General features: G+C 44.0%; 1 long non-coding RNA gene across 2 annotated transcripts; it reads left to right on the top strand.

The window, feature by feature from the left end:
* Positions 1-2,611: 2,611 nt before the first annotated feature.
* Positions 2,612-9,034, top strand: LOC136793953 (uncharacterized). 2 transcript variants are annotated; one of them, XR_010840057.1, is made up of 3 exons: positions 2,612-2,754; positions 6,351-6,525; positions 8,833-9,034. It is a non-coding gene; the product is annotated as an uncharacterized lncRNA (long non-coding RNA). The 2 variants fall into 2 exon arrangements; XR_010840058.1 differs by having other exon boundaries at positions 6,401-6,525.
* Positions 9,035-11,558: the final 2,524 nt, after the last annotated feature.

An 11,558-nucleotide genomic window follows, 5' to 3' on the forward strand; every position in this document is an offset into this window, starting at 1 on the left:
GCTACATTTTCAACTAAGACTCTGCTCAAAACACCAAAGACTTAAGTGGAGATGCTCCCATGCAGAAAATCCAGTCCTCTGAGCACCGGGACAGGAAGCAAGAAAGTTAGTGCTTTGAGTTGAGATGAAGACAAAGAGAGACTTGAGCCAAGTTGAAGAACACGCCCGCCATTGCCAGAATTCCCGGTGTCGGCCACGAGGGTGAAGAACAAACAATGAAGCATATAAAGTCTCGGGCCCTGGTTCTGTTCTAGCTTTGTCCTAGGTGTGTTGTGTCATTTTATAGGCAGCAGTTTATCTCTGGCTGAAAGAGATCATCTTTAAGTACCAATACCTTTATTATTCTCATTTTCTTTCCTACCATTTGGCAAAAAAAAAATGGTACCATCCTCCCACCTCCCATTGAGCCACCCTCAGCAGGGAGATCACTGGAAGTAACTAGAAACCTGGACAGCTCCTTACTAGCAAGAGTAATTAGCCAAAGCAGAATCACGCGGCTCACAGGGCTGCTAGCCTACGGCAGAACACAGATGTCCTTGGAAATAAAACCTTAAAAAACAGCAACCAATGATTTTCTTCTGAGTCACGGGATTATGGACAACTAAAAAAAATATTCTTGTTTGTTTCAATTTTTAAATTTTGCTGGACCAGTAAGAAAACTGTAGGTAATTTTATGATAGCTTATATGTTATCTAAGTTTGGGGGAAGATAGATGTTTGTGATTTTTTTCAGCCATGTTCCATTCCAAGCCATATGTTATTTGATGTGAATTAATAACTTCATCGTTAAATCTATTGGCAGATGAACTGCTACTGGCTTCTGAGCCTCCCTCAGACATCCTGTAGGTGCTTCACCGGGGAATTCCGAGACACAATCAGTTTTTATCAAGAGCGTATGGAATGAGGTTCCCTTTGCTACAATTAAAGGCCTGTGTTCTCCAAGCCCCACTGACAGCAACGAGTCCCTCTGTTCAGTAGTGTTTTTTTGCTTGGTCTTGCCATGGAGAGAAGGTGAGAAAAGACTCTGAGAACATTCCTACTCTCCCCAGCAGATACAGCCAGTAAAGAACTCGTCTTTTTTTTTTTTTTTAATAAATTTATTTATTTATTTTTGGTTACAAGAGGCCTTCGTTGCTGCCCGCGGGCTTTCTCTAGTTGCAGTGAGCAGGGGCTACTCTTCGTTGCGGTGTGCGGGCTTCTCCACGTGATGGCTTCTCCTGGCGGAGCACGGGCTCTAGATGCACGGGCTTCAGTAGTTGCGGCAGGTGGGCTCAGTGGCTGTGGCTCGCGGGCTTAGCTGCTCCGTGGCATGTGGGATCTTCCGAGACCAGGGCTCGAACCTGTGTCCTGGGTTCTTAACCACTGCGCCACCAGGGAAGTCTGAGAACTCTTGTTTAAAACTTCTCAAGCTCTGTAGGAACGTAAGGTGTACGGTAGTGGTTTCGGTTTTCCTGTCCGAGTCCTGGCAACTTCAGCAGTACCCTGTGGAGTACCCCTGGGGAATGGCCAGCTCACTAAATGTGGCAGCCCCGTGTCACTCTAGCGGCAGAACCAACACAAATGCCCAGTTACAGCTGTGATGTGTATTACTGCACATTCCAAAATCCAAAGCTACCACTCCAAACTAATCCCAGAATAGCCTGGAGTCTGGCGAAATAGATGGTACAGTTAAGTGTCCGTGGGAGGTTACTTGCTATGTGACTGTCAGCGTACCTTGTGCGGGCCTCCTGTGACTTAATTATCCGAGTCATGAATATGGTCCATGTTACTGACCATCCAGCTGCCCATCAACCCTTCCACGTAACAAAACGGTGACCTATTCGCCCACTAGTTCAATAAAGAGGCGTTGAAGGGGAACAGTGTGGGTGCAGGCAACCGACACAGGCGGCCAGACGCTGCTGGTTCCGTGAGCAAAATCTCCCAAAGAGGGCAAGGATTCCACTTCGAGTCTACAGATGCTTTGTTTGATTTCGCATACAGAGATTACTGCCTGACTGACCTCTTCGTCCCTCTGAAGAGCAGTGAATATTTGAATGCTTTAAGAACACCGCTGTACATGTTACCAAGTAGATATAAACACGTATGTCACAAGAGCATATACATCTTATGGACCATTCAACATCCCGGCCTTTGGCCAGATATTATAAAAGAATTATTTCACTCATGTGGTGCTGGATTTGCTGCTCCTATACATTAAAGCACGGTAAGTTCAGAACACACTGGAAAGAAAGCCGTTTGTGGTGCTGTAACGTTCAGTCCGCATTAAGGAAGCTACAGGTTCCTTAAAATGATAACCCCAGCCCGAGAACAAGGTCTGAAGGTCTGTGTATCTCTCTACTCTCTTTGAATATTTACTGGATCTCACATCCTATGAAAGGATTTAACTCTGGGCCGTCCTCATAATGAAACGCTCCCCTACGCTGGTCTGTTTCTGCATCCCCCATCCTTTCCACTATAAGCCAACTGTAACCCAGGAGCTCCCATTTTAAATGCATACAACAAAGATCAGAGTCTAATAACTTGTCTCTTGCTGCCTGCTAACAGATTGTGAGTTCAGTCTTGCAATAGAAGAGCACATGAAAAAGTCTCAGTCTCTGACGTTCCTCGCTGGAAGTGACGCGCGACACTGGCTTACAAACCCCGCGACAGCACGCAAACAAAGAGCCGGTTCTGCCTCGCTCAGCCTGTGGTCCTGCAAAAAGCCCGGGCAGACAGCACAGTGAGAGCATTCTGTGGCTCTGTACTCGCCACCCAGGTAGGCGAGTCCCTGCTCTGTTCTCTTCTTTCCTCAGACTTCTCAGGCAAGTCCCTGAGTCTGTGTGGGTACCTTGGGGGGGCTGGACAGAGGCTGGGGTAGGGCCAGCCCTTGGTGAACAGATCCTAGATGGCCAAGGCCAGGAGAGCGCCAATCATTCGGCCCCATGCTAGGGCAGAATTGACATGAAATGTTACAGCCGCCTGATAAAACGTGGTAACCTGGAAGCCAGGGAGACACACAGGAGAACTAAGAACTGAGATTTCTTTTTTCATTTTGTTGAATATTTACAAAGTAATTTTATTATTTATAAGACATTGTTTGCAAATTGATCCAATATATACTTGGGTCAATAATCTTCACTGTTTTGCCTGAATTATCATTTAAACACATAATAATTTGTGCCTCAATTTGGTTTTCATGGTATGGTGTAGTTGTTATTTAGGAAAAAAACCAAGGAGGAAAAAAAGTGCAATGTGTGCTCCCTATAATACAAAACTTATGTAATAGGAAGAGGAGGAAAAGGGCATCATATATGCATGTGGGCGGTGACAGCATTTATGTAATTTCTGTGTTGTCATAAGAAATAAAGTTTCTTAAAATTGCTTAGAAAGTGGCATTTTTACATTTAGCTATGCAGGACTTCAATTTACTAAAACTGAAATGGAATATTGCTCATTCTACTGTTGAGTGGAAAAGATCAAAGAAAACAAAGCAAACCCATATCAGGAATTGATTTTATAACTTCTTTTAATAACTTATTTTATACCATCCAGAAGTATATGTAGATCATACACATTCCACATATACAGAACTGTCAACACTGTAAGATGGTCTTCAAATTTTAAATAAGGGCTGCAACAGACCTCTTTGTCTTCCCAGGAGGTCCATTCATTTTATGACACCTTGCCAGATATTTTAATTAATCATGGACTTTATAAGTAATGAAGGCTGTGATTACATGTATATTCAGTTATGATTCACTGAGCTCTACACACAGATCTAGAAAGAAATAATCCTGCAAGTGTTGAGTTCAAGAGATGTCATACACTTTAATCGACCAGGAGACAGAAACTCATCAAAGATAACCAATAAAAGTCAGTCAACCTAGAGAAAGAAACTCATGGAGAGATACTAAAACCAGCAGGGGGAAGCTTGATGAGAAGCAGGATATTTACATGTCTCACGGTATCTCCCTACAAATCTCTTAGACACTACAAAGCGCACAATAGTACCGTTACAAGGAAGACACCTGGGAAACGCTAAGTTTACCAACTGAGCAAAGTCACCATCACCAAAATTAAAACAAACAGACCTGCGCCTCCTGATACGATGCACCAAGAAGGACACAGTGCTTCCATGTTATTCCTGCCAAATGCAGAACCCGAATCTAGTTACGAGGAAATAGTAGACAAGTCAAATAGAAAGCCGTTCTACAAAATAAATGGCCTCTACTTTTCAAAAATGTCAAGATCAAGAACATAAAGGGGGCTTCCCTGGTGGCGCAGTGTTTGGGAGTCCGCCTGACGATGCGGGGGACACGGGTTCGTGCCCCGGTCCGGGAAGATGCCACATGCCGCGGAGCGGCTGGGCCCGTGAGCCATGGCCGCTGAGCCTGCGCGTCCGGAGCCTGTGCTCCGCAACGGGAGAGGCCACAACAGTGAGAGGCCCGCGTACCGCAAAAAAAAAAAAAAAAAAAAAAGAACATAAAGGCAGGCTGAGAAACTAGATTAAAGGAAAACAGGCTAGAACAAACAAAGGTAATCTGTGATCTTGGATCATCAGATTAAAAGTGGTCAAAAAACCCACAGACATAGAAAACAGACTTATGGTAACCAAAGGGGTAAGTGGGGGGGGAGATGGTAACCAAAGGGGTAGGGGGGGGGAGATAAATTAGGAGTTTGGTGTTAACATATACACATTACTATACATAAAACAGGTAACCAACAGGGACCTACTGTATAGCACAGGAACTATACTCAGTATTTTGTAAAAACCTATAAGGGAAAAGAATCTGAAAAAAATAGATATATATGTATGTATAACTGAATCACTTTGCTGCATGCCTGAAACTAATACAACACTGCAAATCAATTATACTTCAATTAAAAAAAATGATCAGAAAAGAAATGGCTAGAAAGGACATTATTGTCATCTATGAAAAAACTAAATACGGACTGTAGACTCAATAACAGCATTTTATTAATGGTAGATGTCTTGATTTTGATCATGATAGTATGATTTTATAATAGAATATTTATATTTTAAGGAAATGCATGACAAAGTATTTAAGAGGGGACGATGTCTCCAACTTTCCTATAATTCAGGAAAAAAAATGTGTGTATGTGTGTACAAAGAAAGAGAGGAGGATAAAAGGTAAATAATTGGTGATTCTGGGTAAAGGGTATTCAGGAGTTTCTTGCACTATTCTTGAAAGTTTTCTGTAAGTTTTAAATGGTATTCAAATAGTATCAAGGGAAAAAAAAATCACAGCTGGAAAAAAATTCATCCATAAAATAAATATCTGTGTCAGCTGGGTAGAATTTTGAAATTTCTCTAGCCTGTTCTAAGTCCTTTAGAGCACAGTGCGCATTATTTTGAAGCACATTTTCACAATGTTATGGACGGAGTCACGTGAGTGGCCACCGTTAGCCTTGCCAGCACAGGGTCACACTTGAAGGGTACTTCCCTTGGAGGCCCTGACGTAGACAGACCCGAGGGGACAAGATGAACTAAAAGCTTAGTGGGAGAGAAGGACCATGTTCCAGAAATGATAGGACATCCAATGTTGTGTTATTCAAATTATGTGTCCTATTTTACTGCATTTGGAAAACTCCCTCAAAACAGTAATGCAACACATTTTTACAACATGAACCCCTGAGCTGCCATCACATCATAATTTGTAAAACTATAGCTTGAAGTAAGATAGCTCTGCAGTGGGATTTAAATTGTTTTCAGATGCAGACACGGAGATAATCTGTTGTTCCAAAGACAAAAAAAAGAGCAAAGCTAGAATCCTCATCTTCAATTTCATCCATTCACTTATCCAATGGGCATTGTACAGTCGCCTACTGGATACTCAGCAGACAAAGGCTCTTGAAACTCTATTTCCCATTAGCTGGCACTGGCCATGCACTTACTGGGTCTCTAACAGGCATGTCAGAGTCACGCGACCAGACCACGGTCCTGATTCCCACACGGCCCTCCCAACCCCCTCCTCGCCCTGTCCCTCCCATCTCAGAAAACAGTAATGTCGTTTTCCTAACTGCTCACACCCCAAACCTTAGAGGCCATCCTGTGGCCTCTCTTGGTCTCACATCCAGTACCTCAGCCAAGAGCAAATTCCATCTGTTCTACCTTCAAAATAGGTCCCAAGGGCTTCCCTGGTGGCGCAGCGGTTGAGAGCCCGCCTGCCGATGCAGGGGTCACGGGTTCGTGCCCCGGTCCGGGAGGATCCCACGTGACGCGGAGCGGCTGGGCCCGTGAGCCGTGGCCGCTGCGCCTGCGCGTCCGGAGCCTGTGCTCCGCAACGGGAGAGGCCACAGCAGTGAGAGGCCCGCATACAGAAAAAACAAACAAACAAACAAACAAAATAGGTCCCAAATCTAACCACCACCTCTTTACCTCCTCCACGTCCACCTCTCAGAACTAAGCACCAGCAAACCTCACCTGGATAAGCAAAAGAGCGTCTACCTGTTCTTCCAGCTTTTGCCCTGCCCGTTACGTTCCGCACTCACGCAGAGGATGGAACGACCTGGTTTGAAAAGGAAGGTCAGTGCCTTAGTCTGTTCAGGCTGCCATAACAAAGTACAAGTGTCGGGGGGGGGGGGGGGGCGGGCGTTAAACACAGATATTTATTTCTTCACGGTTTTGGAGGCCGGAACTGCCAAGGTCAAGGTGTGGGCAGGGGTGGCTCCTCCTGAAGCTTCTCTCCTCGGCCTGTGGGTGGCCGTCTTCTTCCCGTGTCTTCACATCGCCTTCCCTCCGCGCACGTCTGTGTCCTAATCCCCTCCTGTTATAAGGGCACCGGTCCTACTAGATTAGGGTCCACCCATATGACCCAATTTTACCTAAATTCGGTCTTAAAGGCCCCCATCTCCAGATACGGTCACATTCTGAGGTACTGGGGGTTCAGACTTCCACTTGTGAATTTCAGGGGCACACATTTCAGCCCGTAAGAGCCAGAGCGCACACCCCTCTTGAAGCCTTCAGTGCCTCCCCTTGACACTCGGCATAAAACCAAAGTTCCTAGAGTGACTTACAAGCCCTACGGGATCCGATCCCACGACGGCCCTGATCTTACACCCATCGCTCTCCCCTCGCCCTCCCCACTCCCACCCCCCCGGCCTCCCTGCCGTCGCTGCCGCCTGCGCCCAGCACACGCCACCTCCAGCGCTCTGCACGGCTGCTCCTCTGCCTGCCTGGCTCTTTCCCCAGACATCCACATGGTCTTGAGCTCATTTTCTTCAAGTCTCTGTACAAATGTCACCTTATCAAGGTGAAGTCTCCCCAACCACTCTGCATATGACAGCGAACAACCCCCAGTAAACCCACCCCTTCCCTGAGGTATGGTTCTCCATAGCCCTTACCGCCATCTGACATTATTTACATTTTTTATAGTCACGTTCTTTACATTTATCTTTCATCTCTTTCCCCCCACTCAACTGCAAGTTTCTTCAGGCACCATTTCTGTCCAGTTTGTTGACCACTGTATGTACCCCCCCCCCGGCACTTAGAACACTGCGTGGCTCAGAGTACGCACTGCTGAATATTTGTTGGGATTAAATAAATTAACTTATTTTATTGGCTTGCACTAGGCTATGGGAGAAATATAAAAATTACTAGCACATTCCTGCTTTCCAGTACAAAAGTTTGTAGTCTTGAGTGTTGGGAAATCACTTATTACTTCCCATGTTTGATGGTTTGTTTTTTATGACAAAAAAAAAAAGAGGGCTGACCCAGGTTGTTGCATTTGTATATTACTTTTTAGATTCCACCTCGCTTGTGATCAACTCAAAAATAAATTAATCAATACCATGAAAAATAAAAGACGGAAGAGCAAAATTCTCCTTAGTTTTGCAAAGTGACTAAAGAGTATTTTCTAGACAATTCATTTCCTCGAGACATCTAACAATTTGCATGACAGCATGTACTTCTTTATTATAAAGTTTGTGAGGCCTAGAGAAGACATTTTAAAAATAGTTATGCCTGGTGAATGGTGTAATTGTCCCTCTCTATAGAACTAAATCTGCCACAGAACATATCACTGTTCTAAGGGTATTTTTAGGTTTCCTTTTTTAGGCTATAAATATATACAACTCAAATGGCATCCACCTACTCTTGTTAATTCTGCCTGGATAATTCCTATTTACACCACTGGTTCCAAAGTTTAATCTCCCTAAAGAGCTCTCCATGAGCCCAGAGAGAATGGTCTGAAAGACCCTAATAGGTTGTATCACTTCATTTAATGGTATTTAGTGACAGCAAAAGGCTGGAAGTCTGAGGTGGAAAGGAAAGCCTTAATTCTACCCCTAATTTTCAAGATTAAGCTCTGACATTTGATTCGCTCCTTTTACTCGGGACTCTTCCTGTCTTCCACCACCTATACTCAGCTGCTGGGAAGGCGCTGGGTGGTAATGAACTGAACTCCTGGGCTGACAGAGGCCTTTCTCCCAGCCACACACTCTACATGCAGCTAAAGAAGTCCAAGCGCGGTTCTCCCAACATCTATTTCAAGTCCCCAAGCCTTTGCCCGGGATGTTTCCACTACATGGGAGTCTCTTACTTGCCTATCTGCCTAGCTAACTCCTGGTCATTTTTCCTGACCCAGATCAAGTTATCACCTCCAAAGTTCTCCTTTTGACTCCCTCAGTGAGTTACTCCCTTCCTGGGGCTCCTACGGCACTCAGCTCACACCTGAATACCAGCATTAATCATCCTATTAGATTAGGCTAGGTTATGTTACAGTAACAATCAACTCCCCAAATCTTAATTATTTGTAAACAAAGGCTTACTGCTCTTTCAAGCAAAATCTGCTCAGGTAATGGTGACCCTCCAGGACACGTGTCTTCCATGCAGACTCAGTGATGCCAGCTAACAGTGCTTCTTATACCTGTACCAACAAGAGCACGGGGTCTATTCATTCAGAATAACTGAAGAGGAAAACACTTGTTCAGAAATGAAGTTCCATCCACAGCGCATTGGCCAGAAACGGTCACTTTGGTCCTGCCTAACTGCAAATATGCACTCAGGAGAAAAGCTTAAGGTAAGGATGAACATAACAAGTGAATTTTGATGTAGTCTATCTAGTCAAGGTAAATATCTCCAACAACAGAGTGTGAGCATCTTAAATGGAGGTAGGAATCATAGTAATCCATCTCACTGCTGCAGCCCCAGTTCTGAAAACAGTGCTTGTACCCTAAAAGGTACCCAATAAATATTGAATGAATGAATGAATAATTTAGATTAATTGAGATCAACTGCCTGGAACTGAGAAAGAGCTCAGCCTCTCTAAAAGTACATGGTCACCCAAAATCAGAAAGAAAGCAAGTTTTGCTGGGAAAATGAAGGAGAGAAAATGGCTGTTTAGGAAGCATTGGTATTGGCTATAGCACTTCATAAATATTTGTTGATTGAGCAAATGGATGGATGGATGGATGGATGGATGGATAGGTGGGTGGAAGGATGGATGGATAGGTGGATAGGTGGATGGATGGATGGATGGATGGATGGATGGATGGATGGATGGGTGTAAGGGTGGATGAATAGTTGGGCAGAATACTTTCCCATCCCTGTTGACAATGATCCTACTCTTGTTCAAATCATCATCACCAAAGTTATTATAATTGCCACTATAATGAACATTATTGTCTACAGTCTTGTTTTTCCCCCTCTCAACATATTCTCTACCCTGATGTTACAGTCATCCTTCTAAAACTCAGATTAAATCCTGACATCACCTTATTTTCTTAAAAAAATATCAATTATTCCATCATTAAAGAAAAACAGCCATAGTCCTTCATGTGATATTCAAGATCCTTTGCAGTGTGATTGGAACTTGTGCCTCTACCATCTTCCACCTGCCTCTACCAACCCTTGTTCCCCCCACACAGACCCAATTAGCTGTGCCTACAAAGCTTAGACTGTTTGCTATATTCTGAAAAGGATGTGCATCTTCTCGTTTCTCATCCTCTGCTCATGTTTTCCTTTTCCTCCCTATCACAAGATGTCTTAAGTCAACTGGTATTTCCTCTGGGAAGCCTCCCCAGATCACCTTCAGACAGAATGCATCACTCCTTTCTGCATTCTCCCATCATATCTAATCGATTCTTCTTTAAAATACTGCACTTAGGATAATATGCTTTGGATTTGGATTTAAAACAGTAGAGATGGGAAAAGGACACTCTAGTTGTGTATGTGTATTTATTCGACGGTGTTTTCTTGACTGTCCTGATTAGGATAGTGCACTGCACGTCGTAAGCACCCAATCACTCACTGTGTCATTAAACAAAAGGGAAAAAAATGTCATGAAGAGACTAGGGGTAGGACGGGAATAAAACACAGACCTACTAGAGCATGGCCTTGAGGATATGGGGAGGGGGAAGGGTAAGCTGTGACGAAGTGAGAGAGTGGCCTGGACATATATACACTACCAAACGTAGGGTGGATAGCTAGTGGGAAGCAGCCGCATAGCACAGGGAGATCAGCTCGGTGGTGTGTGACCACCTAAGAGGGGTGGGATAGGGAGGGTGGGAGGGAGATGCAAGAGGGAAGAGATATGGGGACATATGTATATGTATAGCTGACTCACTTTGTTACACAGCAGAAACTAATACACCATTGTAAAGCAATTATACTCCAATAAAGATGTTAAAAAAAAAAACAGCTATTGAGTGTCTAACCTGGCCTGGCGATGAACAAGACGATTAACATTTGCAGAAATGAATTAAAAGCCAAGTAGAGTTCTCTTCCCCCAGAGCCCTTTGTCATTTTCCCACAGTACAGAATGTCATGTGATGCCTACATCATTAATAAAGCCAATTTCATAATTAAATGAAACTTCATTACCTTGTCCAGATGCATATAGCACTTTTGATGTATATTCTTCAAAAGAGAAAAACAGAGACCCTCACTGTGAACTACTTCCCTGATAATATCTCATATTCACTTCTCAGGAGATTAGATCGCCACTCTCTGAGTTTTATGGAAGTTCTTAGTGGTCAACCTGACCTTTTGGATATGGACTTACACTGGTTACAGGATGCAGAAGCTGGGCTCCCCACTGCTGGTGCGCATTTATTGCTACATGCATCCCCATTGCTCACGACGAAATGTTCGTGGCGTTTTTAAGATGATCCTTAATCTTTTCAATGGCCACGTAAATTGTTCTTGTGCACATCGGGCTTTCACTTTGTTTCTTTTTAAGGCATCGATAGAGCAAAATGTGAATGCTTTCAAACAGCTTCTGTTTTCTTCACAGTGGAGACTTGGGGTGTGGGAATGCGTCCTGCATTTCCTCCCTGTGCATTCAATAGCCGAGAACCAGCTCTGCACGCTAACCCATCCTTCTCCCTTCAGAACGGGCCCAGAACTCCCATTAAAGTTAATGGAGACAATTATGTCCACAAACCAAAGGGAAAATAAACCCCTTCACTTGTAAATTAGCCCAATTCCAGGAAATCTTCTATGTCAAACCAAGAAAGAATAACATGAAAACAGGTCAGTCATAACTCCCTCTATGTAACTGTCTGAAATAAACGTTCACCTGGGCAGCCTCCCATTCGCTCCAAGAAGAAAAAGAGAGA

Source organism: Kogia breviceps, chromosome 3 (assembly GCF_026419965.1).
Source record: "Kogia breviceps isolate mKogBre1 chromosome 3, mKogBre1 haplotype 1, whole genome shotgun sequence".
Lineage (NCBI taxonomy): Eukaryota > Metazoa > Chordata > Mammalia > Artiodactyla > Physeteridae > Kogia > Kogia breviceps.